We start from the raw sequence: 6,225 nt of genomic DNA, 5'->3' as shown, positions 1-6,225 counted from the left end.
TTCTAATATTATAACCAATCATGGTGAAGAATAAACAGTCACTGCCTTCCCAGTATATAATTTGTTTTTTAACAGTACACCTTGAGCCTCATTCCATGTTTTGGTTTGAGTGCTTCTGGCTCATGAACTGTCTTTGTGGTATGTGCACAATAAACTTTTACTGATTACTACTTCAATGATTCACTGGTTTTACTTCTGTTATTTATGAACTTTTGACAATACATATACATACACACACACGTATATTTTATATATATGTATATTTAACCATCTAAAGCTACATCAATGTAATTGGTGGCAGGGGCCATTCTAACCAGAAACTAAGCTAACCAAGTGATATGTTAGGAAAATAAATACCACCATACATGATGGCAAGACAAATACCAACAAAAGAGGGGACAAACCCAAGTTCCAGTTCTTGCTCTGGCTGGCTGTGTGGCCTTGGGCAAGTCACTTCACTTCTCTAGGCTCCAGGTCCCTCTGCTGTGAAACGAGGGACTCACCTGGGAATGGCATATGTGTTCTTGTCTTTTCAGTCGCACTGGCAGGACCTTTCTGGAGGGCCATGGTGAGAAGCATTCTGAGGCTTCATCTGCTCACTGGAAAAGATACCATTATCAACATATCAGTGTCTGTCATGAGCTCAGGAGAAGGGAAGTGGAGTTTAAGTTCCACTGGGCCAAAAACCAGAGAATTACTTTCCCAAACCAAAGCAGTGAATGGAGACCAGTAGAAATAAAATGAAAACAACTATTTACATCACCTTAGCTGCTAACCTTTACAGCCTTAAAAAAGTATGTCCCCGCATACTGGTAAACAGCTGTCTTTACCTAGCACACTTATCCTTCAGCTCCCTTTCAAATTCTACCTCTTCTACTGGACCAACCACATGCCATAATAATAATTGGTAATATTTAGGTAGCATTTACTATGCTTCAGGCACTGTTGTAAGCATCTTGCACAAGTAATTCATTTAATCTTCACAGCAACCCTGTTAGGTAGATACTATTATTATTCCTCTTCTACAGATGGGGAAAGCCGAGGCACAGATTGAGTGACTTGCTCAATATTACACAGTCAGTGAGACAGCTTAAATTTGAACCGAGGCAGTCTGCTCTAGAGAAATGTGTTTACCATTGGATGAAATATCCAATGGTAAACACATTTCTGAATATCCAAATCAACCATCCCCTACACCATACTTTGTTTTTTGCATTCTATCATTTTCTGATTGTGTGATTACAGAAGAATGATTAGTGTGGTAAGTACTTTGAGATTCAGACATAACTTTATAGAGGGTGACCATACATCCTGGTTTGCTGACTCAGTGTCTTTGGATGAGGGTGGGGAAATTCAGAATAGGCTTCCTACATGAAGTGATGCCTGAGTTATGAGTTATTAAAGAATAAATACCAATCAACCACGTTAAAATCGGCACTTAGGGTCTGTTTGTTCTCTAATACAAACATTCTCCCTTGCCAATTGGTTATATTGCTTGGACCCCAGGATACATCCTTTTATAAACGGAGTTGACTATCCCTCCCCCAAACTCAAAGAAAACATTAAATTACCTGCAAGAATAAAGTTCAGTCCTGGGGGTCGTGATGGCAGCTCCAGAGCTGGAAGTGCAGTCCCTGGCGGAGGACAGGGAGAAGAAGAAACCTCTGGCCGCTGCTGAGGCGAGCAGCAGAAATGCCAACATACCCTGGCAGAACTGGAGGGTGTGCTCAGACACCTGGAGGGTCTCTTTGCCTGGTCACTAGAACCCCAAGTGCTGATGCTCCTTGGGCAATGCCCTAAGTCCCAAGTTGTTCTGTTACTGACCCGGGTCCTTGGACTCTTTAATCAATAGAAATTGATGAGGAATTCAGGCAACATTTTACTGGGACTTGCGCTGCTGCACAAGGGAGGGAAAACAAGTAACAGGTGCCCTCGCTCGCTCTACGAGGAGGACAGGCTGGTCCCTTAAATGGGATGAGGGTGGGGGCATATCAGTGGGTTAGGCCGGAGGGGTGGCTTAGGGGGTCTGCCCGCCCCCTTGGTAGTGCTATGTGCAGGGACCATGCATAATACCCTGCTTTTGCTCTCAGCACCTCAGAAATGGTAGTTGGTGCATGCGTGCAGTGATTTTCAGTCCCTTATAGGTGCTTTGCATTCTGTTGCTCGAGGAGACGTTTGTCCGGGTGCAAGGGCAAGCACTCCAGTAAAGGGTCCCAGGTCCCAGCCTATCTCAGTTCTACGACCTTGACTTGTCCTGTTTGGCCACCAACAGCATGGACCCGAGCCTGAGCACAGCAGCTTGTTTGCGACGTCTCTTCTGAGCCATTTTCACGGCTGGCACCTTCAGTGAGCTGCAGCCTCCTCCACTCATGGGCACCATACTAATGGCACAGGGCCACCGCGACTGTGGAGAAGATTGGTCTCGACCCAAGCTCAATTACAGAGTGTCCAGCCCAGGCCACAAACTCACTGTGACCATGTTCTGTGGTTAATTCTCGATCCCAACCATGGCTCGGGAGGATTTCATTTGGTTCCAGGCGGTAGTGACACTGAAACTCTTCCATGAGTAAAGAGGAATGCTTCTTAATCGTGAACACAATGGCTAAATTATCTTTCCCCTGGTGGCACCAAGTGATCCATCTCTCGCTTAGAGGTAGGTACTTCCTGGTGAGAAGAAAGTTCTGTCCTTCTGGCTGCCTGCCTCCCTTCCTCAGACTTCCTGGTGGGCTGATGCTATGGCTGGGACTGTGACACCATCATTGAACAACATCTTTTTGAATCAAAGGCTGATTTTCCCAGACAGTGCTGAGTCAGGCGTTTCTGTTTAGGGCTGGAAAGCAAACATGGGCTCATAGACAGACACTCTTATGGAGGTGGCCCTTTTCTGCTTCTTGCTGTGGCCTTTCAGAATTTTTACCAGGGACATAATGTGGGTGTGACTCACGAACTTAAATATAAAATGAATGGATTCTGGACTTCCCTGGTGGCGCGGTGGTTAAGAACCCACCTGCCAATGCAGGGGACACGGGATTGAGCCCTGGTTCGGGAAGATCCCACGTGCCGTGGAGCAACTAAACCTGTGTACCACAACTACTGAGCCTGTACTCTAGAGCCCTCGAGCCACGACTACTGAGCCCTCGCACCACAACTATTTAAGCCCACACGCCTAGAGCCTGTGCTCCACAACAAGAGAAGCCACAGCAATGAGAAGCCCGCGCACCACAACAAAGAGTAACCCCAGCTTACCGCAACTAGAGAAAGCCCGTGTGCAGCAACAAAGACCCAACACGGCCAAAATTAAATAAATAAACTTATTTTTAAAAATAAAAATTAAAAATACATAAAATAAATAAAATGAATGGATTCATATTAAATTTTCCTCAAACTCAAGAAAAAAGTTCAGTCCTATCATAATTATGGTAAATTGCTTTACATATGAAAAGCTTTAAAAGGTCACTTCCAGGTCATGTTCTTGTGTCGTTAGAAAGGGAGGGAAAGATTTAATAAAACTCTTGATGAGGAAAGAAGAAAATACTTCAGGGCACAAGAGAGTGTGGGAAATCAATTCTTCTTACGGTCAAGAGCTTCAGACTCTCCAGTAAATCAAACATAATGAGCTGGTAACTCCATGAGGATGTGAGGGAAAAGATGCTACATTTTGGTGAGTTCCAGACAAACAAAAATTGGTTCCACTTTTACACTCTGAGACCTAGTTTAGGGAGGATTGGGCTAACAGGAAAGCATGCTGCTAAGGGAGAGAATAAAAAGGGACCAGGTTTGAGCCTTACTTTTGTTTCTGGTGTGGTGATCATGAATTTATTTAACAGTCTTATTTTTCAAATTTGTTACAATAATAATTTTCAACCTGCTCACGATGGTAACTTGTTCCACAGACACACAAAGACACAAGCCTTGTAAGACACATTTACCTGTAAGACCTGAAAGCACTAAGAAGCTCAGAGAAGAATGCAGGGAGGATGTATTTCACTTCTTCAAAGCCACACCAGGATGACTCTGGGTTAATCACCATAATAGGACACTAAACGAAGCTCAAAAGTCGATCTGCTTTCAAGATGATCATATATCCTGGAAACTTGAAGTTGCCTGCCTCCCAGATGACGGGGAAGGGGAAACAATGATGAAACTATCAGGAGATGGGAGCACAACTCTTCCAGAGACAGAAACCAACTTACAAACAAGAAACCAGTCAGAGGTGATTTCAATTTACCAGGCAGGAGTTAAAAACTGAGATCAGCATCTGGGCAAAAAGGAAAATAATCAGGAACTACGAGAACAGAAATAGGGAGTCAAGGCCAAATGAGAAACTCCAGAGGCTGGAGTAGGAATGCTGCCCAGAAACTCCATGGTTCCCACCTCTGGGTGGGCTGTCTGGAGGTTCTAAATTCCAGGATGGCTGGGGAGAAGAGGACATTTGGTCAACCTGAACCAGCTTCCCAGGTTCAGATTTAAACACGAGCTCCACCACTTTCGGAGCACAATCTTGGAACCATTCTTGACTTTGAAAAGGCACCTTTGATGAGTCAAAAGATTCAGGAGGGCAGCAGAACAGGTCTCCACTTGAAGTCATCTAACATCAGTGCCCACAATCATAGTGGCCCTAAAAGTCACAGCAAACCCAGTGTGCCCATTTGCACACTTCTCTGCAAGTTGGAACATTTTTCATAAAGATGTCATGACCTTTCCTCTATTAACTTGTTGAGCAAAACTTTTGGTCACAGACAAAGGTGAACTGGAACACCGCCCTATTTGAATGATCACTATCCCATAATAGTATACTTTCTTCCTGTTGCAATTTTTCATAATGTGTGACATGATTTATCTAATGTCAATTCTCCCTTTAGACAATAAGCACCAAGAGGGCAGGAACTGTGACTATTTTTGTCCACTATTGTATCCTCATCACCTGAAATACTATCTGGCACCAAGGAGCCCTCAATAAATATTTGCTGAAGAGATAATACCCATTCAAAAAACTGTGAGGACTAAAAGAGAAAATATATGTGAAGTACCCATCCCGGTGTCTGGCAAATGACTCAACATTTTTTGAGTAGAGTGAATGAGTGGAGAAGATCTTACTGCACTCGCTCTTGGTGCCCCTCTGGTTACCTTCCTATTTTACAGCTTTCTTTCTTTCTTTTTTTTTTTATAAATTTATTTATTTATTTCTGGCTGTGTTGGGTCTTCGTTTCTGTGCGAGGGCTTTCTCCAGTTGTGGCGAGCGGAGGCCACTCTTCATCATGGTGCGCGGGCCTCTCACTGTCACAGCCTCTCTTGCTGCGGCGCACAGGCTCCAGACGCGCAGGCTCAGTAGTTGTGGCTCACGGGACTAGTTGTTCCGCGGCATGTGGGATCTTCCCAGACCAGGGCTCGAACCCGTGTCCCCTGCATCGGCAGGCAGATTCTTAACCACTGCGCCACCAGGGAAGCCCTACAGCTTTCTTTTATTACATACTTTTCAAATGAGTGCTCAATGCTTTTATTTCCTCTCTAGTTACTCTCCAACTTCTGCCCTTTCCACTTCACTGAAATAATCCCCTCAAAGCTGTTTCAAATCCAAACAATTGGCAAACTCTCTCCTCCTTGAAACTCAGTGTCTGTGGCACCACTACAAATTCTCCTGCAACTTTTCCAGTACTTTCTCCGTTTCTATCACTGACTCTCAACTTTCTCCTGTTCTCTCAGTAAGAGTATCAGCAGGACTCACACCTTGATTGTCTGCCTTTTTTTCTTTCATTAAAATTGGACTTAGCAGGCTTCCCTAGTGGCGGAGTGGTTAAGAATCCGCCTGCCAATGCAGAGGACACAGGTTCAAGCCCTAGTCCAGGAAGATCCCACATGCCGCGGAGCAACTAAGCCCGTGTGCCACAACTACTGAGCCTGTGCTCTAGAGCCCGTGAGCTACAACTACTGAGCCCGCGTGCCACAACTACTGAAGCCCACACACCTAGAGCCCATGCTCCGCAACAAGAGAAGCCACCGCAATGAGAAGCCGGTGCACCACAATGAAGAGTAGCCCCCACTCACTGCAACTAGAGAAAGCCTGTGTGCGGCAACAAAGCCCCAACTCAGCCAAAAATAAATAAATTAATTAATTTTTAAAAAATTGGACTTAGCCAATCTAAGATACCACTTACTACTTCTTGCTAATGACTCAACATGTTTCAGGTCTTTCATATTTTGCCTGACCTATAATCCCATACTCCC

The 6,225-nt window shown here is 44.6% G+C and overlaps 1 pseudogene; it reads left to right on the top strand.

Annotated features, from left to right (window-relative positions):
- Positions 1–1,604: 1,604 nt before the first annotated feature.
- LOC136121958 (MAD2L1-binding protein pseudogene) lies at positions 1,605–2,570 on the top strand (annotated as a pseudogene).
- The last annotated feature ends 3,655 nt before the right edge of the window (positions 2,571–6,225 follow it).

This window comes from Phocoena phocoena, chromosome 4 (genome assembly GCF_963924675.1).
Source record: "Phocoena phocoena chromosome 4, mPhoPho1.1, whole genome shotgun sequence".
Taxonomy (NCBI): Eukaryota; Metazoa; Chordata; class Mammalia; order Artiodactyla; family Phocoenidae; genus Phocoena; species Phocoena phocoena.
Note: the sequence above shows the minus strand (reverse complement) of the source record. Positions and strands in the feature narration are given on the sequence as shown.